This window comes from Channa argus, unplaced genomic scaffold (assembly GCF_033026475.1).
Source record: "Channa argus isolate prfri unplaced genomic scaffold, Channa argus male v1.0 Contig032, whole genome shotgun sequence".
Lineage (NCBI taxonomy): Eukaryota > Metazoa > Chordata > Actinopteri > Anabantiformes > Channidae > Channa > Channa argus.
In genome coordinates, this window is record NW_027125251.1 from 306753 (window position 1) to 332414 (window position 25662).

The 25662-nt window shown below is 41.7% G+C and overlaps 26 pseudogenes; all 26 read left to right on the top strand.

Moving 5' to 3' along the window:
- Window positions 1–326: 326 nt before the first annotated feature.
- Window positions 327–445, top strand: LOC137116873 (5S ribosomal RNA; annotated as a pseudogene).
- Window positions 446–1302: 857 nt separating this feature from the next.
- On the top strand, window positions 1303–1421 carry LOC137116771 (5S ribosomal RNA; annotated as a pseudogene).
- An 867-nt stretch (window positions 1422–2288) lies between these two features.
- LOC137116772 (5S ribosomal RNA) lies at window positions 2289–2407 on the top strand (annotated as a pseudogene).
- An 867-nt stretch (window positions 2408–3274) lies between these two features.
- Window positions 3275–3393, top strand: LOC137116774 (5S ribosomal RNA; annotated as a pseudogene).
- An 857-nt stretch (window positions 3394–4250) lies between these two features.
- Window positions 4251–4369, top strand: LOC137116874 (5S ribosomal RNA; annotated as a pseudogene).
- An 857-nt stretch (window positions 4370–5226) lies between these two features.
- On the top strand, window positions 5227–5345 carry LOC137116983 (5S ribosomal RNA; annotated as a pseudogene).
- An 867-nt stretch (window positions 5346–6212) lies between these two features.
- Window positions 6213–6331, top strand: LOC137116775 (5S ribosomal RNA; annotated as a pseudogene).
- An 867-nt stretch (window positions 6332–7198) lies between these two features.
- LOC137116875 (5S ribosomal RNA) lies at window positions 7199–7317 on the top strand (annotated as a pseudogene).
- An 857-nt stretch (window positions 7318–8174) lies between these two features.
- Window positions 8175–8293, top strand: LOC137116929 (5S ribosomal RNA; annotated as a pseudogene).
- An 867-nt stretch (window positions 8294–9160) lies between these two features.
- LOC137116876 (5S ribosomal RNA) lies at window positions 9161–9279 on the top strand (annotated as a pseudogene).
- Window positions 9280–10136: 857 nt separating this feature from the next.
- On the top strand, window positions 10137–10255 carry LOC137116776 (5S ribosomal RNA; annotated as a pseudogene).
- Window positions 10256–11122: 867 nt separating this feature from the next.
- Window positions 11123–11241, top strand: LOC137116778 (5S ribosomal RNA; annotated as a pseudogene).
- An 857-nt stretch (window positions 11242–12098) lies between these two features.
- Window positions 12099–12217, top strand: LOC137116779 (5S ribosomal RNA; annotated as a pseudogene).
- Window positions 12218–13084: 867 nt separating this feature from the next.
- On the top strand, window positions 13085–13203 carry LOC137116780 (5S ribosomal RNA; annotated as a pseudogene).
- Window positions 13204–14070: 867 nt separating this feature from the next.
- On the top strand, window positions 14071–14189 carry LOC137116781 (5S ribosomal RNA; annotated as a pseudogene).
- An 857-nt stretch (window positions 14190–15046) lies between these two features.
- LOC137116877 (5S ribosomal RNA) lies at window positions 15047–15165 on the top strand (annotated as a pseudogene).
- Window positions 15166–16022: 857 nt separating this feature from the next.
- On the top strand, window positions 16023–16141 carry LOC137116984 (5S ribosomal RNA; annotated as a pseudogene).
- Window positions 16142–17008: 867 nt separating this feature from the next.
- Window positions 17009–17127, top strand: LOC137116782 (5S ribosomal RNA; annotated as a pseudogene).
- Window positions 17128–17994: 867 nt separating this feature from the next.
- Window positions 17995–18113, top strand: LOC137116879 (5S ribosomal RNA; annotated as a pseudogene).
- An 857-nt stretch (window positions 18114–18970) lies between these two features.
- On the top strand, window positions 18971–19089 carry LOC137116930 (5S ribosomal RNA; annotated as a pseudogene).
- An 867-nt stretch (window positions 19090–19956) lies between these two features.
- On the top strand, window positions 19957–20075 carry LOC137116880 (5S ribosomal RNA; annotated as a pseudogene).
- Window positions 20076–20932: 857 nt separating this feature from the next.
- Window positions 20933–21051, top strand: LOC137116919 (5S ribosomal RNA; annotated as a pseudogene).
- Window positions 21052–21918: 867 nt separating this feature from the next.
- On the top strand, window positions 21919–22037 carry LOC137116783 (5S ribosomal RNA; annotated as a pseudogene).
- An 867-nt stretch (window positions 22038–22904) lies between these two features.
- On the top strand, window positions 22905–23023 carry LOC137116784 (5S ribosomal RNA; annotated as a pseudogene).
- An 857-nt stretch (window positions 23024–23880) lies between these two features.
- LOC137116936 (5S ribosomal RNA) lies at window positions 23881–23999 on the top strand (annotated as a pseudogene).
- An 867-nt stretch (window positions 24000–24866) lies between these two features.
- Window positions 24867–24985, top strand: LOC137116998 (5S ribosomal RNA; annotated as a pseudogene).
- Window positions 24986–25662: the final 677 nt, after the last annotated feature.

The following is a 25662-nucleotide window of genomic DNA, read 5'->3' on the forward strand; positions in this document are numbered from 1 at the left end:
CTTTCTGTGGGAAATGGCTTATTTTGTTTATTATGTTGGCCTTGGTTCGCCCTGAGTTGTAGTGTCATGTTTTGTTTGACACTTTCTTTCGTTTAAAATAAATATCATTCTGTTGGAACATCTCGACCCTGGATTTTGGTTTGGGGATCGGAGAGGGAACATGCTAATTTATCTTTGTATGTTGCACCCTGACCCCCTGGACAGGGGCGTAACAGACCAGTACAGTTATAGTACTTTGTACTTTGCCACATTTATCTTCTTCTTAGCAAGTTTCATGCATTCTGCTTCTCCAACGTTTTTAAGAGCTGTTGATGATGTCAAATGCAGCTTACGGCCACACCGCTCTCTAAGCGCCCGATCTCGTCCGATCTCGGCAGCCAAATAGAGCCGGGCCTGGTTAGTACTTGGTAGGAAGACCGCGTGGGAATACCAGGTGCTGTAAGCTTTTTTGCTTGGGTTTACGGGCAGCACAAGCTGGTGTTACTGCCTATTTATTCATAGAAATTGTTCTATATTTTCATCAAATTTTGTTCTTTCATTACTGTTTTGCTACTTTATTGGTTTGTCAACCATCGTGCTTCATTACTAGTAGACCATGTTACGGTCCTGGCCATATGTGTTGTTTTTATTTTCTTGTTCTTATAGGTGCCCTGCCTGATTGGCCGGATTGGGGGGCAGTACAGGAAGCTGATTGGTCCATCCTACACTTCCTGGAGTTTTAAAAGTACGGTTCCCAACAGCTAGCGAGGCTCTTTCTGGCAGCAGCACCTGTTTGCTGTTCTTGGTTTCCAAACTTTATTTAGCATTTTTGAATTGTTAGGTTTTGTGCCGTGGTTTTGTTTATAAATTGTATATTTTGTAAATAGTATTAAATCTGTAGGGGTGAACTGCCATTTTCTTTGGATTGTTTTCACATTTGGGAGTTAGGGTTAGCGACTGTCTTTTGGTTTGTTTATTTCTATCAGGCTAGCTAGCACTTTCTGTGGGAAATGGCTTATTTTGTTTATTATGTTGGCCTTGGTTCGCCCTGAGTTGTAGTGTCATGTTTTGTTTGACACTTTCTTTCGTTTAAAATGAATATCATTCTGTTGGAACATCTCGATCCTGGATTTTGGTTTGGGGATCGGAGAGGGAACATGCTAATTTATCTTTGTATGTTGCACCCTGACCCCCTGGACAGGGGCGTAACAGACCAGTACAGTTATAGTACTTTGTACTTTGCCACATTTATCTTCTTCTTAGCAAGTGTCATGCATTCTGCTTCTCCAGCGTTTTTAAGAGCTGTTGATGATGTCAAATTCAGCTTACGGCCACACCGCTCTCTAAGCGCCCGATCTCGTCCGATCTCGGCAGCCAAATAGAGCCGGGCCTGGTTAGTACTTGGTAGGAAGACCGCCTGGGAATACCAGGTGCTGTAAGCTTTTTTGCTTGGGTTTACGGGCAGCACAAGCTGGTGTTACTGCCTATTTATTCATAGAAATTGTTCTATATTTTCATCAAATTTTGTTCTTTCATTGCTGTTTTGCTACTTTATTGGTTTTTCAACCATCGTGCTTCATTACTAGTAGACCATGTTACGGTCCTGGCCATATGTGTTGTTTTTATTTTCTCGTTCTTATAGGTGCCCTGCCTGATTGGCCGGATTGAGGGGCAGTACAGGAAGCTGATTGGTCCATCCTACACTTCCTGGAATTTTAAAAGTACGGTTCCCAACAGCTAGCGAGGCTCTTTCTGGCAGCAGCACCTGTTTGCTGTTCTTGGTTTCCAAACCTTATTTAGCATTTTTGAATTCTTAGGTTTTGTGCCGTGGTTTTGTTTATAAATTGTATATTTTGTAATTCGTATTAAATCTGTAGGGGTGAACAGCCATTTTCTTTTGATTGTTTTCTCTTGTTTTCACATTAGGGAGTTAGGGTTAGCGACTGTCTTTTGGTTTGTTTATTTCTATCAGGCTAGCTAGCACTTTCTGTGGAAAATGGCTTATTTTGTTTATTATGTTGGCCTTGGTTCGCCCTGAGTTGTAGTGTCACGTTTTGTTTGACACTTTCTTTCGTTTAAAATAAATATCATTCTGTTGGAACATCTCGATCCTGGATTTTGGTTTGGGGATCGGAGAGGGAACATGCTAATTTATCTTTGTATGTTGCACCCTGACCCCCTGGACAGGGGCGTAACAGACCAGTACAGTTATAGTACTTTGTACTTTGCCACATTTATCTTCTTCTTAGCAAGTGTCATGCATTCTGCTTCTCCAGCGTTTTTAAGAGCTGTTGATGATGTCAAATGCAGCTTACGGCCACACCGCTCTCTAAGCGCCCGATCTCGTCCGATCTCGGCAGCCAAATAGAGCCGGGCCTGGTTAGTACTTGGTAGGAAGACCGCCTGGGAATACCAGGTGCTGTAAGCTTTTTTGCTTGGGTTTACGGGCAGCACAAGCTGGTGTTACTGCCTATTTATTCATAGAAATTGTTCTATATTTTCATCAAATTTTGTTCTTTCATTGCTGTTTTGCTACTTTATTGGTTTTTCAACCATCGTGCTTCATTACTAGTAGACCATGTTACGGTCCTGGCCATATGTGTTGTTTTTGATTTGTTGTTCTTATAGGTGCCCTGCCTGATTGGCCGGATTGGGGGGCAGTACAGGAAGCTGATTGGTCCATCCTACACTTCCTGGAGTTTTAAAAGTACGGTTCCCAACAGCTAGCGAGGCTCTTTCTGGCAGCAGCACCTGTTTGCTGTTCTTGGTTTCCAAACCTTATTTAGCATTTTTGAATTGTTAGGTTTTGTGCCGTGGTTTTGTTTATAAATTGTATATTTTGTAATTCGTATTAAATCTGTAGGGGTGAACAGCCATTTTCTTTTGATTGTTTTCTCTTGTTTTCACTTTAGGGAGTTAGGGTTAGCGACTGTCTTTTGGTTTGTTTATTTCTATCAGGCTAGCTAGCACTTTCTGTGGGAAATGGCTTATTTTGTTTATTATGTTGGCCTTGGTTCGCCCTGAGTTGTAGTGTCATGTTTTGTTTGACACTTTCTTTCGTTTAAAATAAATATCATTCTGTTGGAACATCTCGATCCTGGATTTTGGTTTGGGGATCGGAGAGGGAACATGCTAATTTATCTTTGTATGTTGCACCCTGACCCCCTGGACAGGGGCGTAACAGACCAGTACAGTTATAGTACTTTGTACTTTGCCACATTTATCTTCTTCTTAGCAAGTGTCATGCAATCTGCTTCTCCAGCGTTTTTAAGAGCTGTTGATGATGTCAAATGCAGCTTACGGCCACACCGCTCTCTAAGCGCCCGATCTCGTCCGATCTCGGCAGCCAAATAGAGCCGGGCCTGGTTAGTACTTGGTAGGAAGACCGCCTGGGAATACCAGGTGCTGTAAGCTTTTTTGCTTGGGTTTACGGGCAGCACAAGCTGGTGTTACTGCCTATTTATTCATAGAAATTGTTCTATATTTTCATCAAATTTTGTTCTTTCATTGCTGTTTTGCTACTTTATTGGTTTTTCAACCATCGTGCTTCATTACTAGTAGACCATGTTACGGTCCTGGCCATATGTGTTGTTTTTATTTTGTTGTTCTTATAGGTGCCCTGCCTGATTGGCCGGATTGGGGGGCAGTACAGGAAGCTGATTGGTCCATCCTACACTTCCTGGAGTTTTAAAAGTACGGTTCCCAACAGCTAGCGAGGCTCTTTCTGGCAGCAGCACCTGTTTGCTGTTCTTGGTTTCCAAACTTTATTTAGCATTTTTGAATTGTTAGGTTTTATGCCGTGGTTTTGTTTATAAATTGTATATTTTGTAAATAGTATTAAATCTGTAGGGGTGAACAGACATTTTCTTTGGACTGTTTTCACATTAGGGAGTTAGGGTTAGCGACTGTGTTTTGGTTTGTTTATTTCTATCAGGCTAGCTAGCACTTTCTGTGGGAAATGGCTTATTTTGTTTATTATGTTGGCCTTGGTTCGCCCTGAGTTGTAGTGTCATGTTTTGTTTGACACTTTCTTTCGTTTAAAATAAATATCATTCTGTTGGAACATCTCGATCCTGGATTTTGGTTTGGGGATCGGAGAGGGAACATGCTAATTTATCTTTGTATGTTGCACCCTGACCCCCTGGACAGGGGCGTAACAGACCAGTACACTTATAGTACTTTGTACTTTGCCACATTTATCTTCGTCTTAGCAAGTTTCATGCATTCTGCTTCTCCAACGTTTTTAAGAGCTGTTGATGATGTCAAATGCAGCTTACGGCCACACCGCTCTCTAAGCGCCCGATCTCGTCCGATCTCGGCAGCCAAATAGAGCCGGGCCTGGTTAGTACTTGGTAGGAAGACCGCGTGGGAATACCAGGTGCTGTAAGCTTTTTTGCTTGGGTTTACGGGCAGCACAAGCTGGTGTTACTGCCTATTTATTCATAGAAATTGTTCTATATTTTCATCAAATTTTGTTCTTTCATTACTGTTTTGCTACTTTATTGGTTTGTCAACCATCGTGCTTCATTACTAGTAGACCATGTTACGGTCCTGGCCATATGTGTTGTTTTTGATATGTTGTTCTTATAGGTGCCCTGCCTGATTGGCCGGATTGAGGGGCAGTACAGGAAGCTGATTGGTCCATCCTACACTTCCTGGAGTTTTAAAAGTACGGTTCCCAACAGCTAGCGAGGCTCTTTCTGGCAGCAGCACCTGTTTGCTGTTCTTGGTTTCCAAACCTTATTTAGCATTTTTGAATTGTTAGGTTTTGTGCCGTGGTTTTGTTTATAAATTGTATATTTTGTAATTCGTATTAAATCTGTAGGGGTGAACAGCCATTTTCTTTGGACTGTTTTCACATTAGGGAGTTAGGGTTAGCGACTGTCTTTTGGTTTGTTTATTTCTATCAGGCTAGCTAGCACTTTCTGTGGGAAATGGCTTATTTTGTTTATTATGTTGGCCTTGGTTCGCCCTGAGTTGTAGTGTCATGTTTTGTTTGACACTTTCTTTCGTTTAAAATAAATATCATTCTGTTGGAACATCTCGATCCTGGATTTTGGTTTGGGGATCGGAGAGGGAACATGCTAATTTATCTTTGTATGTTGCACCCTGACCCCCTGGACAGGGGCGTAACAGACCATTACAGTTATAGTACTTTGTACTTTGCCATATTTGTCTTCTTCTTAGTAAGTGTCATGCATTCTGCTTCTCCAGTGTTTTTAAGAGCTGTTGATGATGTCAAATGCAGCTTACGGCCACACCGCTCTCTAAGCGCCCAATCTCGTCCGATCTCGGCAGCCAAATAGAGCCGGGCCTGGTTAGTACTTGGTAGGAAGACCGCCTGGGAATACCAGGTGTTGTAAGCTTTTTTGCTTGGGTTTACGGGCAGCACAAGCTGGTGTTACTGCCTATTTATTCATAGAAATTGTTCTATATTTTCATCAAATTTTGTTCTTTCATTGCTGTTTTGCTACTTTATTGGTTTTTCAACCATCGTGCTTCATTACTAGTAGACCATGTTAGGGTCCTGGCCATATGTGTTGTTTTTGATTTGTTGTTCTTATACGTGCCCTGCCTGATTGGCCGGATTGGGGGGCAGTACAGGAAGCTGATTGGTCCATCCTACACTTCCTGGAGTTTTAAAAGTACGGTTCCCAACAGCTAGCGAGGCTCTTTCTGGCAGCAGCACCTGTTTGCTGTTCTTGGTTTCCAAACCTTATTTAGCATTTTTGAATTGTTAGGTTTTGTGCCGTGGTTTTGTTTATAAATTGTATATTTTGTAATTCGTATTAAATCTGTAGGGGTGAACAGCCTTTTTCTTTTGATTGTTTTCTCTTGTTTTCACATTAGGGAGTTAGGGTTAGCGACTGTCTTTTGGATTGTTTATTTCTATCAGGCTAGCTAGCACTTTCTGTGGGAAATGGCTTATTTTGTTTATTATGTTGGCCTTGGTTTGCCCTGAGTTGTAGTGTCATGTTTTGTTTGACACTTTCTTTCGTTTAAAATAAATATCATTCTGTTGGAACATCTCGATACTGGAGTTTGGTTTGGGGATCGGAGAGGGAACATGCTAATTTATCTTTGTATGTTGCACCCTGACCCCCTGGACAGGGGCGTAACAGACCAGTACAGTTATAGTACTTTGTACTTTGCCACATTTATCTTCTTCTTAGCAAGTGTCATGCATTCTGCTTCTCCAGCGTTTTTAAGAGCTGTTGATGATGTCAAATGCAGCTTACGGCCACACCGCTCTCTAAGCGCCCGATCTCGTCCGATCTCGGCAGCCAAATAGAGCCGGGCCTGGTTAGTACTTGGTAGGAAGACCGCCTGGGAATACCAGGTGCTGTAAGCTTTTTTGCTTGGGTTTACGGGCAGCACAAGCTGGTGTTACTGCCTATTTATTCATAGAAATTGTTCTATATTTTCATCAAATTTTGTTCTTTCATTGCTGTTTTGCTACTTTATTGGTTTTTCAACCATCGTGCTTCATTACTAGTAGACCATGTTACGGTCCTGGCCATATGTGTTGTTTTTATTTTCTCGTTCTTATAGGTGCCCTGCCTGATTGGCCGGATTGAGGGGCAGTACAGGAAGCTGATTGGTCCATCCTACACTTCCTGGAGTTTTAAAAGTACGGTTTCCAACAGCTAGCGAGGCTCTTTCTGGCAGCAGCACCTGTTTGCTGTTCTTGGTTTCCAAACCTTATTTAGCATTTTTGAATTGTTAGGTTTTGTGCCGTGGTTTTGTTTATAAATTGTATATTTTGTAATTCGTATTAAATCTGTAGGGGTGAACAGCCATTTTCTTTTGATTGTTTTCTCTTGTTTTCACATTAGGGAGTTAGGGTTAGCGACTGTCTTTTGGTTTGTTTATTTCTATCAGGCTAGCTAGCACTTTCTGTGGGAAATGGCTTATTTTGTTTATTATGTTGGCCTTGGTTCGCCCTGAGTTGTAGTGTCATGTTTTGTTTGACACTTTCTTTCGTTTAAAATAAATATCATTCTGTTGGAACATCTCGATCCTGGATTTTGGTTTGGGGATCGGAGAGGGAACATGCTAATTTATCTTTGTATGTTGCACCCTGACCCCCTGGACAGGGGCGTAACAGACCAGTACAGTTATAGTACTTTGTACTTTGCCACATTTATCTTCTTCTTAGCAAGTTTCATGCATTCTGCTTCTCCAACGTTTTTAAGAGCTGTTGATGATGTCAAATGCAGCTTACGGCCACACCGCTCTCTAAGCGCCCGATCTCGTCCGATCTCGGCAGCCAAATAGAGCCGGGCCTGGTTAGTACTTGGTAGGAAGACCGCGTGGGAATACCAGGTGCTGTAAGCTTTTTTGCTTGGGTTTACGGGCAGCACAAGCTGGTGTTACTGCCTATTTATTCATAGAAATTGTTCTATATTTTCATCAAATTTTGTTCTTTCATTACTGTTTTGCTACTTTATTGGTTTGTCAACCATCGTGCTTCATTACTAGTAGACCATGTTACGGTCCTGGCCATATGTGTTGTTTTTGATATGTTGTTCTTATAGGTGCCCTGCCTGATTGGCCGGATTGAGGGGCAGTACAGGAAGCTGATTGGTCCATCCTACACTTCCTGGAGTTTTAAAAGTACGGTTCCCAACAGCTAGCGAGGCTCTTTCTGGCAGCAGCACCTGTTTGCTGTTCTTGGTTTCCAAACCTTATTTAGCATTTTTGAATTGTTAGGTTTTGTGCCGTGGTTTTGTTTATAAATTGTATATTTTGTAAATAGTATTAAATCTGTAGGGGTGAACAGCCATTTTCTTTGGATTGTTTTCACATTTGGGAGTTAGGGTTAGCGACTGTCTTTTGGTTTGTTTATTTCTATCAGGCTAGCTAGCACTTTCTGTGGGAAATGGCTTATTTTGTTTATTATGTTGGCCTTGGTTCGCCCTGAGTTGTAGTGTCATGTTTTGTTTGACACTTTCTTTCGTTTAAAATAAATATCATTCTGTTGGAACATCTCGATCCTGGATTTTGGTTTGGGGATCGGAGATGGAACATGCTAATTTATCTTTGTATGTTGCACCCTGACCCCCTGGACAGGGGCGTAACAGACCAGTACAGTTATAGTACTTTATACTTTGCCACATTTATCTTCTTCTTAGCAAGTGTCATGCATTCTGCTTCTCCAGCGTTTTTAAGAGCTGTTGATGATGTCAAATGCAGCTTGCGGCCACACCGCTCTCTAAGCGCCCGATCTCGTCCGATCTCGGCAGCCAAATAGAGCCGGGCCTGGTTAGTACTTGGTAGGAAGACCGCCTGGGAATACCAGGTGTTGTAAGCTTTTTTGCTTGGGTTTACGGGCAGCACAAGCTGGTGTTACTGCCTATTTATTCATAGAAATTGTTCTATATTTTCATCAAATTTTGTTCTTTCATTGCTGTTTTGCTACTTTATTGGTTTTTCAACCATCTTGCTTCATTACTAGTAGACCATGTTACGGTCCTGGCCATATGTGTTGTTTTTATTTTCTCGTTCTTATAGGTGCCCTGCCTGATTGGCCGGATTGAGGGGCAGTACAGGAAGCTGATTGGTCCATCCTACACTTCCTGGAGTTTTAAAAGTACGGTTCCCAACAGCTAGCGAGGCTCTTTCTGGCAGCAGCACCTGTTTGCTGTTCTTGGTTTCCAAACCTTATTTAGCATTTTTGAATTGTTAGGTTTTGTGCCGTGGTTTTGTTTATAAATTGTATATTTTGTAATTCGTATTAAATCTGTAGGGGTGAACAGCCATTTTCTTTTGATTGTTTTCTCTTGTTTTCACATTAGGGAGTTAGGGTTAGCGACTGTCTTTTGGTTTGTTTATTTCTATCAGGCTAGCTAGCACTTTCTGTGGGAAATGGCTTATTTTGTTTATTATGTTGGCCTTGGTTCGCCCTGAGTTGTAGTGTCATGTTTTGTTTGACACTTTCTTTCGTTTAAAATAAATATCATTCTGTTGGAACATCTCGACCCTGGATTTTGGTTTGGGGATCGGAGAGGGAACATGCTAATTTATCTTTGTATGTTGCACCCTGACCCCCTGGACAGGGGCGTAACAGACCAGTACAGTTATAGTACTTTGTACTTTGCCACATTTATCTTCTTCTTAGCAAGTTTCATGCATTCTGCTTCTCCAACGTTTTTAAGAGCTGTTGATGATGTCAAATGCAGCTTACGGCCACACCGCTCTCTAAGCGCCCGATCTCGTCCGATCTCGGCAGCCAAATAGAGCCGGGCCTGGTTAGTACTTGGTAGGAAGACCGCGTGGGAATACCAGGTGCTGTAAGCTTTTTTGCTTGGGTTTACGGGCAGCACAAGCTGGTGTTACTGCCTATTTATTCATAGAAATTGTTCTATATTTTCATCAAATTTTGTTCTTTCATTACTGTTTTGCTACTTTATTGGTTTGTCAACCATCGTGCTTCATTACTAGTAGACCATGTTACGGTCCTGGCCATATGTGTTGTTTTTATTTTCTTGTTCTTATAGGTGCCCTGCCTGATTGGCCGGATTGGGGGGCAGTACAGGAAGCTGATTGGTCCATCCTACACTTCCTGGAGTTTTAAAAGTACGGTTCCCAACAGCTAGCGAGGCTCTTTCTGGCAGCAGCACCTGTTTGCTGTTCTTGGTTTCCAAACTTTATTTAGCATTTTTGAATTGTTAGGTTTTATGCCGTGGTTTTGTTTATAAATTGTATATTTTGTAAATAGTATTAAATCTGTAGGGGTGAACTGCCATTTTCTTTGGATTGTTTTCACATTTGGGAGTTAGGGTTAGCGACTGTGTTTTGGTTTGTTTATTTCTATCAGGCTAGCTAGCACTTTCTGTGGGAAATGGCTTATTTTGTTTATTATGTTGGCCTTGGTTCGCCCTGAGTTGTAGTGTCATGTTTTGTTTGACACTTTCTTTCGTTTAAAATAAATATCATTCTGTTGGAACATCTCGATCCTGGATTTTGGTTTGGGGATCGGAGAGGGAACATGCTAATTTATCTTTGTATGTTGCACCCTGACCCCCTGGACAGGGGCGTAACAGACCAGTACAGTTATAGTACTTTGTACTTTGCCACATTTATCTTCTTCTTAGCAAGTGTCATGCATTCTGCTTCTCCAGCGTTTTTAAGAGCTGTTGATGATGTCAAATGCAGCTTACGGCCACACCGCTCTCTAAGCGCCCGATCTCGTCCGATCTCGGCAGCCAAATAGAGCCGGGCCTGGTTAGTACTTGGTAGGAAGACCGCCTGGGAATACCAGGTGCTGTAAGCTTTTTTGCTTGGGTTTACGGGCAGCACAAGCTGGTGTTACTGCCTATTTATTCATAGAAATTGTTCTATATTTTCATCAAATTTTGTTCTTTCATTGCTGTTTTGCTACTTTATTGGTTTTTCAACCATCGTGCTTCATTACTAATAGACCATGTTACGGTCCTGGCCATATGTGTTGTTTTTATTTTCTCGTTCTTATAGGTGCCCTGCCTGATTGGCCGGATTGAGGGGCAGTACAGGAAGCTGATTGGTCCATCCTACACTTCCTGGAGTTTTAAAAGTACGGTTCCCAACAGCTAGCGAGGCTCTTTCTGGCAGTAACACCTGTTTGCTGTTCTTGGTTTCCAAACCTTATTTAGCATTTTTGAATTGTTAGGTTTTGTGCCGTGGTTTTGTTTATAAATTGTATATTTTGTAATTCGTATTAAATCTGTAGGGGTGAACAGCCATTTTCTTTTGATTGTTTTCTCTTGTTTTCACATTAGGGAGTTAGGGTTAGCGACTGTCTTTTGGTTTGTTTATTTCTATCAGGCTAGCTAGCACTTTCTGTGGGAAATGGCTTATTTTGTTTATTATGTTGGCCTTGGTTCGCCCTGAGTTGTAGTGTCATGTTTTGTTTGACACTTTCTTTCGTTTAAAATAAATATCATTCTGTTGGAACATCTCGATCCTGGATTTTGGTTTGGGGATCGGAGAGGGAACATGCTAATTTATCTTTGTATGTTGCACCCTGACCCCCTGGACAGGGGCGTAACAGACCAGTACAGTTATAGTACTTTGTACTTTGCCACATTTATCTTCTTCTTAGCAAGTGTCATGCATTCTGCTTCTCCAGCGTTTTTAAGAGCTGTTGATGATGTCAAATGCAGCTTACGGCCACACCGCTCTCTAAGCGCCCGATCTCGTCCGATCTCGGCAGCCAAATAGAGCCGGGCCTGGTTAGTACTTGGTAGGAAGACCGCCTGGGAATACCAGGTGCTGTAAGCTTTTTTGCTTGGGTTTACGGGCAGCACAAGCTGGTGTTACTGCCTATTTATTCATAGAAATTGTTCTATATTTTCATCAAATTTTGTTCTTTCATTGCTGTTTTGCTACTTTATTGGTTTGTCAACCATCGTGCTTCATTACTAGTAGACCATGTTACGGTCCTGGCCATATGTGTTGTTTTTATTTTGTTGTTCTTATAGGTGCCCTGCCTGATTGGCCGGATTGGGGGGCAGTACAGGAAGCTGATTGGTCCATCCTACACTTCCTGGAGTTTTAAAAGTACGGTTCCCAACAGCTAGCGAGGCTCTTTCTGGAAGCAGCACCTGTTTGCTGGTCTTGGTTTCCAAACTTTATTTAGCATTTTTGAATTGTTAGGTTTTGTGCCGTGGTTTTGTTTATAAATTGTATATTTTGTAAATAGTATTAAATCTGTAGGGGTGAACTGCCATTTTCTTTGGATTGTTTTCACATTTGGGAGTTAGGGTTAGCGACTGTCTTTTGGTTTGTTTATTTCTATCAGGCTAGCTAGCACTTTCTGTGGGAAATGGCTTATTTTGTTTATTATGTTGGCCTTGGTTCGCCCTGAGTTGTAGTGTCATGTTTTGTTTGACACTTTCTTTCGTTTAAAATGAATATCATTCTGTTGGAACATCTCGATCCTGGATTTTGGTTTGGGGATCGGAGAGGGAACATGCTAATTTATCTTTGTATGTTGCACCCTGACCCCCTGGACAGGGGCGTAACAGACCAGTACAGTTATAGTACTTTGTACTTTGCCACATTTATCTTCTTCTTAGCAAGTGTCATGCATTCTGCTTCTCCAGCGTTTTTAAGAGCTGTTGATGATGTCAAATTCAGCTTACGGCCACACCGCTCTCTAAGCGCCCGATCTCGTCCGATCTCGGCAGCCAAATAGAGCCGGGCCTGGTTAGTACTTGGTAGGAAGACCGCCTGGGAATACCAGGTGCTGTAAGCTTTTTTGCTTGGGTTTACGGGCAGCACAAGCTGGTGTTACTGCCTATTTATTCATAGAAATTGTTCTATATTTTCATCAAATTTTGTTCTTTCATTGCTGTTTTGCTACTTTATTGGTTTTTCAACCATCGTGCTTCATTACTAGTAGACCATGTTACGGTCCTGGCCATATGTGTTGTTTTTATTTTCTCGTTCTTATAGGTGCCCTGCCTGATTGGCCGGATTGAGGGGCAGTACAGGAAGCTGATTGGTCCATCCTACACTTCCTGGAGTTTTAAAAGTACGGTTCCCAACAGCTAGCGAGGCTCTTTCTGGCAGCAGCACCTGTTTGCTGTTCTTGGTTTCCAAACCTTATTTAGCATTTTTGAATTCTTAGGTTTTGTGCCGTGGTTTTGTTTATAAATTGTATATTTTGTAATTCGTATTAAATCTGTAGGGGTGAACAGCCATTTTCTTTTGATTGTTTTCTCTTGTTTTCACATTAGGGAGTTAGGGTTAGCGACTGTCTTTTGGTTTGTTTATTTCTATCAGGCTAGCTAGCACTTTCTGTGGGAAATGGCTTATTTTGTTTATTATGTTGGCCTTGGTTCGCCCTGAGTTGTAGTGTCACGTTTTGTTTGACACTTTCTTTCGTTTAAAATAAATATCATTCTGTTGGAACATCTCGATCCTGGATTTTGGTTTGGGGATCGGAGAGGGAACATGCTAATTTATCTTTGTATGTTGCACCCTGACCCCCTGGACAGGGGCGTAACAGACCAGTACAGTTATAGTACTTTGTACTTTGCCACATTTATCTTCTTCTTAGCAAGTGTCATGCATTCTGCTTCTCCAGCGTTTTTAAGAGCTGTTGATGATGTCAAATGCAGCTTACGGCCACACCGCTCTCTAAGCGCCCGATCTCGTCCGATCTCGGCAGCCAAATAGAGCCGGGCCTGGTTAGTACTTGGTAGGAAGACCGCCTGGGAATACCAGGTGCTGTAAGCTTTTTTGCTTGGGTTTACGGGCAGCACAAGCTGGTGTTACTGCCTATTTATTCATAGAAATTGTTCTATATTTTCATCAAATTTTGTTCTTTCATTGCTGTTTTGCTACTTTATTGGTTTTTCAACCATCGTGCTTCATTACTAGTAGACCATGTTACGGTCCTGGCCATATGTGTTGTTTTTGATTTGTTGTTCTTATAGGTGCCCTGCCTGATTGGCCGGATTGGGGGGCAGTACAGGAAGCTGATTGGTCCATCCTACACTTCCTGGAGTTTTAAAAGTACGGTTCCCAACAGCTAGCGAGGCTCTTTCTGGCAGCAGCACCTGTTTGCTGTTCTTGGTTTCCAAACCTTATTTAGCATTTTTGAATTGTTAGGTTTTGTGCCGTGGTTTTGTTTATAAATTGTATATTTTGTAATTCGTATTAAATCTGTAGGGGTGAACAGCCATTTTCTTTTGATTGTTTTCTCTTGTTTTCACATTAGGGAGTTAGGGTTAGCGACTGTCTTTTGGTTTGTTTATTTCTATCAGGCTAGCTAGCACTTTCTGTGGGAAATGGCTTATTTTGTTTATTATGTTGGCCTTGGTTCGCCCTGAGTTGTAGTGTCATGTTTTGTTTGACACTTTCTTTCGTTTAAAATAAATATCATTCTGTTGGAACATCTCGATCCTGGATTTTGGTTTGGGGATCGGAGAGGGAACATGCTAATTTATCTTTGTATGTTGCACCCTGACCCCCTGGACAGGGGCGTAACAGACCAGTACAGTTATAGTACTTTGTACTTTGCCACATTTATCTTCTTCTTAGCAAGTGTCATGCAATCTGCTTCTCCAGCGTTTTTAAGAGCTGTTGATGATGTCAAATGCAGCTTACGGCCACACCGCTCTCTAAGCGCCCGATCTCGTCCGATCTCGGCAGCCAAATAGAGCCGGGCCTGGTTAGTACTTGGTAGGAAGACCGCCTGGGAATACCAGGTGCTGTAAGCTTTTTTGCTTGGGTTTACGGGCAGCACAAGCTGGTGTTACTGCCTATTTATTCATAGAAATTGTTCTATATTTTCATCAAATTTTGTTCTTTCATTGCTGTTTTGCTACTTTATTGGTTTTTCAACCATCGTGCTTCATTACTAGTAGACCATGTTACGGTCCTGGCCATATGTGTTGTTTTTATTTTGTTGTTCTTATAGGTGCCCTGCCTGATTGGCCGGATTGGGGGGCAGTACAGGAAGCTGATTGGTCCATCCTACACTTCCTGGAGTTTTAAAAGTACGGTTCCCAACAGCTAGCGAGGCTCTTTCTGGCAGCAGCACCTGTTTGCTGTTCTTGGTTTCCAAACTTTATTTAGCATTTTTGAATTGTTAGGTTTTATGCCGTGGTTTTGTTTATAAATTGTATATTTTGTAAATAGTATTAAATCTGTAGGGGTGAACAGACATTTTCTTTGGACTGTTTTCACATTAGGGAGTTAGGGTTAGCGACTGTGTTTTGGTTTGTTTATTTCTATCAGGCTAGCTAGCACTTTCTGTGGGAAATGGCTTATTTTGTTTATTATGTTGGCCTTGGTTCGCCCTGAGTTGTAGTGTCATGTTTTGTTTGACACTTTCTTTCGTTTAAAATAAATATCATTCTGTTGGAACATCTCGATCCTGGATTTTGGTTTGGGGATCGGAGAGGGAACATGCTAATTTATCTTTGTATGTTGCACCCTGACCCCCTGGACAGGGGCGTAACAGACCAGTACACTTATAGTACTTTGTACTTTGCCACATTTATCTTCGTCTTAGCAAGTTTCATGCATTCTGCTTCTCCAACGTTTTTAAGAGCTGTTGATGATGTCAAATGCAGCTTACGGCCACACCGCTCTCTAAGCGCCCGATCTCGTCCGATCTCGGCAGCCAAATAGAGCCGGGCCTGGTTAGTACTTGGTAGGAAGACCGCGTGGGAATACCAGGTGCTGTAAGCTTTTTTGCTTGGGTTTACGGGCAGCACAAGCTGGTGTTACTGCCTATTTATTCATAGAAATTGTTCTATATTTTCATCAAATTTTGTTCTTTCATTACTGTTTTGCTACTTTATTGGTTTGTCAACCATCGTGCTTCATTACTAGTAGACCATGTTACGGTCCTGGCCATATGTGTTGTTTTTGATATGTTGTTCTTATAGGTGCCCTGCCTGATTGGCCGGATTGAGGGGCAGTACAGGAAGCTGATTGGTCCATCCTACACTTCCTGGAGTTTTAAAAGTACGGTTCCCAACAGCTAGCGAGGCTCTTTCTGGCAGCAGCACCTGTTTGCTGTTCTTGGTTTCCAAACCTTATTTAGCATTTTTGAATTGTTAGGTTTTGTGCCGTGGTTTTGTTTATAAATTGTATATTTTGTAATTCGTATTAAATCTGTAGGGGTGAACAGCCATTTTCTTTGGACTGTTTTCACATTAGGGAGTTAGGGTTAGCGACTGTCTTTTGGTTTGTTTATTTCTATCAGGCTAGCTAGCACTTTCTGTGGGAAATGGCTTATTTTGTTTATTATGTTGGCCTTGGTTCGCCCTGAGTTGTAGTGTCATGTTTTGTTTGACACTTTCTTTCGTTTAAAATAAATATCATTCTGTTGGAACATCTCGATCCTGGATTTTGGTTTGGGGATCGGAGAGGGAACATGCTAATTTATCTTTGTATGTTGCACCCTGACCCCCTGGACAGGGGCGTAACAGACCATTACAGTTATAGTACTTTGTACTTTGCCACATTTGTCTTCTTCTTAGTAAGTGTCATGCATTCTGCTTCTCCAGTGTTTTTAAGAGCTGTTGATGATGTCAAATGCAGCTTACGGCCACACCGCTCTCTAAGCGCCCAATCTCGTCCGATCTCGGCAGCCAAATAGAGCCGGGCCTGGTTAGTACTTGGTAGGAAGACCGCCTGGGAATACCAGGTGTTGTAAGCTTTTTTGCTTGGGTTTACGGGCAGCACAAGCTGGTGTTACTGCCTATTTATTCATAGAAATTGTTCTATATTTTCATCAAATTTTGTTCTTTCATTGCTGTTTTGCTACTTTATTGGTTTTTCAACCATCGTGCTTCATTACTAGTAGACCATGTTAGGGTCCTGGCCATATGTGTTGTTTTTGATTTGTTGTTCTTATACGTGCCCTGCCTGATTGGCCGGATTGGGGGGCAGTACAGGAAGCTGATTGGTCCATCCTACACTTCCTGGAGTTTTAAAAGTACGGTTCCCAACAGCTAGCGAGGCTCTTTCTGGCAGCACCACCTGTTTGCTGTTCTTGGTTTCCAAACCTTATTTAGCATTTTTGAATTGTTAGGTTTTGTGCCGTGGTTTTGTTTATAAATTGTATATTTTGTAATTCGTATTAAATCTGTAGGGGTGAACAGCCTTTTTCTTTTGATTGTTTTCTCTTGTTTTCACATTAGGGAGTTAGGGTTAGCGACTGTCTTTTGGATTGTTTATTTCTATCAGGCTAGCTAGCACTTTCTGTGGGAAATGGCTTATTTTGTTTATTATGTTGGCCTTGGTTTGCCCTGAGTTGTAGTGTCATGTTTTGTTTGACACTTTCTTTCGTTTAAAATAAATATCATTCTGTTGGAACATCTCGATACTGGAGTTTGGTTTGGGGATCGGAGAGGGAACATGCTAATTTATCTTTGTATGTTGCACCCTGACCCCCTGGACAGGGGCGTAACAGACCAGTACAGTTATAGTACTTTGTACTTTGCCACATTTATCTTCTTCTTAGCAAGTGTCATGCATTCTGCTTCTCCAGCGTTTTTAAGAGCTGTTGATGATGTCAAATGCAGCTTACGGCCACACCGCTCTCTAAGCGCCCGATCTCGTCCGATCTCGGCAGCCAAATAGAGCCGGGCCTGGTTAGTACTTGGTAGGAAGACCGCCTGGGAATACCAGGTGCTGTAAGCTTTTTTGCTTGGGTTTACGGGCAGCACAAGCTGGTGTTACTGCCTATTTATTCATAGAAATTGTTCTATATTTTCATCAAATTTTGTTCTTTCATTGCTGTTTTGCTACTTTATTGGTTTTTCAACCATCGTGCTTCATTACTAGTAGACCATGTTACGGTCCTGGCCATATGTGTTGTTTTTATTTTCTCGTTCTTATAGGTGCCCTGCCTGATTGGCCGGATTGAGGGGCAGTACAGGAAGCTGATTGGTCCATCCTACACTTCCTGGAGTTTTAAAAGTACGGTTTCCAACAGCTAGCGAGGCTCTTTCTGGCAGCAGCACCTGTTTGCTGTTCTTGGTTTCCAAACCTTATTTAGCATTTTTGAATTGTTAGGTTTTGTGCCGTGGTTTTGTTTATAAATTGTATATTTTGTAATTCGTATTAAATCTGTAGGGGTGAACAGCCATTTTCTTTTGATTGTTTTCTCTTGTTTTCACATTAGGGAGTTAGGGTTAGCGACTGTCTTTTGGTTTGTTTATTTCTATCAGGCTAGCTAGCACTTTCTGTGGGAAATGGCTTATTTTGTTTATTATGTTGGCCTTGGTTCGCCCTGAGTTGTAGTGTCATGTTTTGTTTGACACTTTCTTTCGTTTAAAATAAATATCATTCTGTTGGAACATCTCGATCCTGGATTTTGGTTTGGGGATCGGAGAGGGAACATGCTAATTTATCTTTGTATGTTGCACCCTGACCCCCTGGACAGGGGCGTAACAGACCAGTACAGTTATAGTACTTTGTACTTTGCCACATTTATCTTCTTCTTAGCAAGTTTCATGCATTCTGCTTCTCCAACGTTTTTAAGAGCTGTTGATGATGTCAAATGCAGCTTACGGCCACACCGCTCTCTAAGCGCCCGATCTCGTCCGATCTCGGCAGCCAAATAGAGCCGGGCCTGGTTAGTACTTGGTAGGAAGACCGCGTGGGAATACCAGGTGCTGTAAGCTTTTTTGCTTGGGTTTACGGGCAGCACAAGCTGGTGTTACTGCCTATTTATTCATAGAAATTGTTCTATATTTTCATCAAATTTTGTTCTTTCATTACTGTTTTGCTACTTTATTGGTTTGTCAACCATCGTGCTTCATTACTAGTAGACCATGTTACGGTCCTGGCCATATGTGTTGTTTTTGATATGTTGTTCTTATAGGTGCCCTGCCTGATTGGCCGGATTGAGGGGCAGTACAGGAAGCTGATTGGTCCATCCTACACTTCCTGGAGTTTTAAAAGTACGGTTCCCAACAGCTAGCGAGGCTCTTTCTGGCAGCAGCACCTGTTTGCTGTTCTTGGTTTCCAAACCTTATTTAGCATTTTTGAATTGTTAGGTTTTGTGCCGTGGTTTTGTTTATAAATTGTATATTTTGTAAATAGTATTAAATCTGTAGGGGTGAACAGCCATTTTCTTTGGATTGTTTTCACATTTGGGAGTTAGGGTTAGCGACTGTCTTTTGGTTTGTTTATTTCTATCAGGCTAGCTAGCACTTTCTGTGGGAAATGGCTTATTTTGTTTATTATGTTGGCCTTGGTTCGCCCTGAGTTGTAGTGTCATGTTTTGTTTGACACTTTCTTTCGTTTAAAATAAATATCATTCTGTTGGAACATCTCGATCCTGGATTTTGGTTTGGGGATCGGAGATGGAACATGCTAATTTATCTTTGTATGTTGCACCCTGACCCCCTGGACAGGGGCGTAACAGACCAGTACAGTTATAGTACTTTATACTTTGCCACATTTATCTTCTTCTTAGCAAGTGTCATGCATTCTGCTTCTCCAGCGTTTTTAAGAGCTGTTGATGATGTCAAATGCAGCTTGCGGCCACACCGCTCTCTAAGCGCCCGATCTCGTCCGATCTCGGCAGCCAAATAGAGCCGGGCCTGGTTAGTACTTGGTAGGAAGACCGCCTGGGAATACCAGGTGTTGTAAGCTTTTTTGCTTGGGTTTACGGGCAGCACAAGCTGGTGTTACTGCCTATTTATTCATAGAAATTGTTCTATATTTTCATCAAATTTTGTTCTTTCATTGCTGTTTTGCTACTTTATTGGTTTTTCAACCATCTTGCTTCATTACTAGTAGACCATGTTACGGTCCTGGCCATATGTGTTGTTTTTATTTTCTCGTTCTTATAGGTGCCCTGCCTGATTGGCCGGATTGAGGGGCAGTACAGGAAGCTGATTGGTCCATCCTACACTTCCTGGAGTTTTAAAAGTACGGTTCCCAACAGCTAGCGAGGCTCTTTCTGGCAGCAGCACCTGTTTGCTGTTCTTGGTTTCCAAACCTTATTTAGCATTTTTGAATTGTTAGGTTTTGTGCCGTGGTTTTGTTTATAAATTGTATATTTTGTAATTCGTATTAAATCTGTAGGGGTGAACAGCCATTTTCTTTTGATTGTTTTCTCTTGTTTTCACATTAGGGAGTTAGGGTTAGCGACTGTCTTTTGGTTTGTTTATTTCTATCAGGCTAGCTAGCACTTTCTGTGGGAAATGGCTTATTTTGTTTATTATGTTGGCCTTGGTTCGCCCTGAGTTGTAGTGTCATGTTTTGTTTGACACTTTCTTTCGTTTAAAATAAATATCATTCTGTTGGAACATCTCGACCCTGGATTTTGGTTTGGGGATCGGAGAGGGAACATGCTAATTTATCTTTGTATGTTGCACCCTGACCCCCTGGACAGGGGCGTAACAGACCAGTACAGTTATAGTACTTTGTACTTTGCCACATTTATCTTCTTCTTAGCAAGTTTCATGCATTCTGCTTCTCCAACGTTTTTAAGAGCTGTTGATGATGTCAAATGCAGCTTACGGCCACACCGCTCTCTAAGCGCCCGATCTCGTCCGATCTCGGCAGCCAAATAGAGCCGGGCCTGGTTAGTACTTGGTAGGAAGACCGCGTGGGAATACCAGGTGCTGTAAGCTTTTTTGCTTGGGTTTACGGGCAGCACAAGCTGGTGTTACTGCCTATTTATTCATAGAAATTGTTCTATATTTTCATCAAATTTTGTTCTTTCATTACTGTTTTGCTACTTTATTGGTTTGTCAACCATCGTGCTTCATTACTAGTAGACCATGTTACGGTCCTGGCCATATGTGTTGTTTTTATTTTCTTGTTCTTATAGGTGCCCTGCCTGATTGGCCGGATTGGGGGGCAGTACAGGAAGCTGATTGGTCCATCCTACACTTCCTGGAGTTTTAAAAGTACGGTTCCCAACAGCTAGCGAGGCTCTTTCTGGCAGCAGCACCTGTTTGCTGTTCTTGGTTTCCAAACTTTATTTAGCATTTTTGAATTGTTAGGCTTTATGCCGTGGTTTTGTTTATAAATTGTATATTTTGTAAATAGTATTAAATCTGTAGGGGTGAACTGCCATTTTCTTTGGATTGTTTTCACATTTGGGAGTTAGGGTTAGCGACTGTGTTTTGGTTTGTTTATTTCTATCAGGCTAGCTAGCACTTTCTGTGGGAAATGGCTTATTTTGTTTATTATGTTGGCCTTGGTTCGCCCTGAGTTGTAGTGTCATGTTTTGTTTGACACTTTCTTTCGTTTAAAATAAATATCATTCTGTTGGAACATCTCGATCCTGGATTTTGGTTTGGGGATCGGAGAGGGAACATGCTAATTTATCTTTGTATGTTGCACCCTGACCCCCTTGACAGGGGCGTAACAGACCAGTACAGTTATAGTACTTTGTACTTTGCCACATTTATCTTCTTCTTAGCAAGTGTCATGCATTCTGCTTCTCCAGCGTTTTTAAGAGCTGTTGACGATGTCAAATGCAGCTTACGGCCACACCGCTCTCTAAGCGCCCGATCTCGTCCGATCTTGGCAGCCAAATAGAGCCGGGCCTGGTTAGTACTTGGTAGGAAGACCGCCTGGGAATACCAGGTGCTGTAAGCTTTTTTGCTTGGGTTTACGGGCAGCACAAGCTGGTGTTACTGCCTATTTATTCATAGAAATTGTTCTATATTTTCATCAAATTTTGTTCTTTCATTACTGTTTTGCTACTTTATTGGTTTGTCAACCATCGTGCTTCATTACTAGTAGACCATGTTACGGTCCTGGCCATATGTGTTGTTTTTATTTTCTTGTTCTTATAGGTGCCCTGCCTGATTGGCCGGATTGGGGGGCAGTACAGGAAGCTGATTGGTCCATCCTACACTTCCTGGAGTTTTAAAAGTACGGTTCCCAACAGCTAGCGAGGCTCTTTCTGGCAGCAGCACCTGTTTGCTGTTCTTGGTTTCCAAACTTTATTTAGCATTTTTGAATTGTTAGGTTTTATGCCGTGGTTTTGTTTATAAATTGTATATTTTGTAAATAGTATTAAATCTGTAGGGGTGAACAGCCATTTTCTTTTGATTGTTTTCTCTTGTTTTCACATTAGGGAGTTAGGGTTAGCGACTGTCTTTTGGTTTGTTTATTTCTATCAGGCTAGCTAGCACTTTCTGTGAGAAATGGCTTATTTTGTTTATTATGTTGGCCTTGGTTCGCCCTGAGTTGTAGTGTCATGTTTTGTTTGACACTTTCTTTCGTTTAAAATAAATATCATTCTGTTGGAACATCTCGATCCTGGATTTTGGTTTGGGGATCGGAGAGGGAACATGCTAATTTATCTTTGTATGTTGCACCCTGACCCCCTGGACAGGGGCGTAACAGACCAGTACAGTTATAGTACTTTGTACTTTGCCACATTTATCTTCTTCTTAGCAAGTGTCATGCATTCTGCTTCTCCAGCGTTTTTAAGAGCTGTTGATGATGTCAAATGCAGCTTACGGCCACACCGCTCTCTAAGCGCCCGATCTCGTCCGATCTCGGCAGCCAAATAGAGCCGGGCCTGGTTAGTACTTGGTAGGAAGACCGCCTGGGAATACCAGGTGCTGTAAGCTTTTTTGCTTGGGTTTACGGGCAGCACAAGCTGGTGTTACTGCCTATTTATTCATAGAAATTGTGCTATATTTTCATCAAATTTTGTTCTTTCATTGCTGTTTTGCTACTTTATTGGTTTTTCAACCATCGTGCTTCATTACTAGTAGACCATGTTACGGTCCTGGCCATATGTGTTGTTTTTATTTTGTTGTTCTTATAGGTGCCCTGCCTGATTGGCCGGATTGGGGGGCAGTACAGGAAGCTGATTGGTCCATCCTACACTTCCTGGAGTTTTAAAAGTACGGTTCCCAACAGCTAGCAAGGCTCTTTCTGGCAGTAACACCTGTTTGCTGTTCTTGGTTTCCAAACCTTATTTAGCATTTTTGAATTGTTAGGTTTTGTGCCGTGGTTTTGTTTATAAATTGTATATTTTGTAATTCGTATTAAATCTGTAGGGGTGAACAGCCATTTTCTTTTGATTGTTTTCTCTTGTTTTCACATTAGGGAGTTAGGGTTAGCGACTGTCTTTTGGTTTGTTTATTTCTATCAGGCTAGCTAGCACTTTCTGTGGGAAATGGCTTATTTTGTTTATTATGTTGGCCTTGGTTCGCCCTGAGTTGTAGTGTCATGTTTTGTTTGACACTTTCTTTCGTTTAAAATAAATATCATTCTGTTGGAACATCTCGATCCTGGATTTTGGTTTGGGGATCGGAGAGGGAACATGCTAATTTATCTTTGTATGTTGCACCCTGACCCCCTGGACAGGGGCGTAACAGACCAGTACAGTTATAGTACTTTGTACTTTGCCACATTTATCTTCTTCTTAGCAAGTGTCATGCATTCTGCTTCTCCAGCGTTTTTAAGAGCTGTTGATGATGTCAAATGCAGCTTACGGCCACACCGCTCTCTAAGCGCCCGATCTCGTCCGATCTCGGCAGCCAAATAGAGCCGGGCCTGGTTAGTACTTGGTAGGAAGACCGCCTGGGAATACCAGGTGCTGTAAGCTTTTTTGCTTGGGTTTACGGGCAGCACAAGCTGGTGTTACTGCCTATTTATTCATAGAAATTGTGCTATATTTTCATCAAATTTTGTTCTTTCATTGCTGTTTTGCTACTTTATTGGTTTGTCAACCATCGTGCTTCATTACTAGTAGACCATGTTACGGTCCTGGCCATATGTGTTGTTTTTATTTTCTCGTTCTTATAGGTGCCCTGCCTGATTGGCCGGATTGAGGGTCAGTACAGGAAGCTGATTGGTCCATCCTACACTTCCTGGAGTTTTAAAAGTACGGTTCCCAACAGCTAGCGAGGCTCTTTCTGGCAGCAGCACCTGTTTGCTGTTCTTGGTTTCCAAACCTTATTTAGCATTTTTGAATTGTTAGGTTTTATGCCGTGGTTTTGTTTATAAATTGTATATTTTGTAAATAGTATTAAATCTGTAGGGGTGAACTGCCATTTTCTTTGGATTGTTTTCACATTTGGGAGTTAGGGTTAGCGACTGTCTTTTGGTTTGTTTATTTCTATCAGGCTAGCTAGCACTTTCTGTGGGAAATGGCTTATTTTGTTTATTATGTTGGCCTTGGTTCGCTCTGAGTTGTAGTGTCATGTTTTGTTTGACACTTTCTTTCGTTTAAAATAAATATCATTCTGTTGGAACATCTCGATCCTGGATTTTGGTTTGGGGATCGGAGAGGGAACATGCTAATTTATCTTTGTATGTTGCACCCTGACCCCCTTGACAGGGGCGTAACAGACCAGTACAGTTATAGTACTTTGTACTTTGCCACATTTATCTTCTTCTTAGCAAGTGTCATGCATTCTGCTTCTCCAGCGTTTTTAAGAGCTGTTGACGATGTCAAATGCAGCTTACGGCCACACCGCTCTCTAAGCGCCCGATCTCGTCCGATCTTGGCAGCCAAATAGAGCCGGGCCTGGTTAGTACTTGGTAGGAAGACCGCGTGGGAATACCAGGTGCTGTAAGCTTTTTTGCTTGGGTTTACGGGCAGCACAAGCTGGTGTTACTGCCTATTTATTCATAGAAATTGTTCTATATTTTCATCAAATTTTGTTCTTTCATTACTGTTTTGCTACTTTATTGGTTTGTCAACCATCGTGCTTCATTACTAGTAGACCATGTTACGGTCCTGGCCATATGTGTTGTTTTTATTTTCTTGTTCTTATAGGTGCCCTGCCTGATTGGCCGGATTGGGGGGCAGTACAGGAAGCTGATTGGTCCATCCTACACTTCCTGGAGTTTTAAAAGTACGGTTCCCAACAGCTAGCGAGGCTCTTTCTGGCAGCAGCACCTGTTTGCTGTTCTTGGTTTCCAAACTTTATTTAGCATTTTTGAATTGTTAGGTTTTATGCCGTGGTTTTGTTTATAAATTGTATATTTTGTAAATAGTATTAAATCTGTAGGGGTGAACAGCCATTTTCTTTTGATTGTTTTCTCTTGTTTTCACATTAGGGAGTTAGGGTTAGCGACTGTCTTTTGGATTGTTTATTTCTATCAGGCTAGCTAGCACTTTCTGTGGGAAATGGCTTATTTTGTTTATTATGTTGGCCTTGGTTCGCCCTGAGTTGTAGTGTCATGTTTTGTTTGACACTTTCTTTCGTTTAAAATAAATATCATTCTGTTGGAACATCTCGATACTGGATTTTGGTTTGGGGATCGGAGAGGGAACATGCTAATTTATCTTTGTATGTTGCACCCTGACCCCCTAGACAGGGGCGTAACAGACCAGTACAGTTATAGTACTTTGTACATTGCCACATTTATCTTCTTCTTAGCAAGTGTCATGCATTCTGCTTCTCCAGCGTTTTTAAGAGCTGTTGATGATGTCAAATGCAGCTTACGGCCACACAGCTCTCTAAGCGCCCGATCTCGTCCGATCTCGGCAGCCAAATAGAGCCGGGCCTGGTTAGTACTTGGTAGGAAGACTGCCTGGGAATACCAGGTGCTGTAAGCTTTTTTTCTTGGGTTTACGGGCAGCACAAGCTGGTGTTACTGCCTATTTATTCATAGAAATTGTTCTATATTTTCATCAAATTTTGTTCTTTCATTGCTGTTTTGCTACTTTATTGGTTTGTCAACCATCGTGCTTCATTACTAGTAGACCATGTTACGGTCCTGGCCATATGTGTTGTTTTTGATTTGTTGTTCTTATAGGTGCCCTGCCTGATTGGCCGGATTGAGGGGCAGTACAGGAAGCTGATTGGTCCATCCTACACTTCCTGGAGTTTTAAAAGTACGGTTCCCAACAGCTAGCGAGGCTCTTTCTGGCAGCAGCACCTGTTTGCTGTTCTTGGTTTCCAAACCTTATTTAGCATTTTTGAATTGTTAGGTTTTGTGCCGTGGTTTTGTTTATAAATTGTATATTTTGTAATTCGTATTAAATCTGTAGGGGTGAACAGCCATTTTCTTTTGATTGTTTTCTCTTGTTTTCACATTAGGGAGTTAGGGTTAGCGACTGTCTTTTGGTTTGTTTATTTCTATCAGGCTAGCTAGCACTTTCTGTGGGAAATGGCTTATTTTGTTTATTATGTTGGCCTTGGTTCGCCCTGAGTTGTAGTGTCATGTTTTGTTTGACACTTTCTTTCGTTTAAAATAAATATCATTCTGTTGGAACATCTCGATACTGGATTT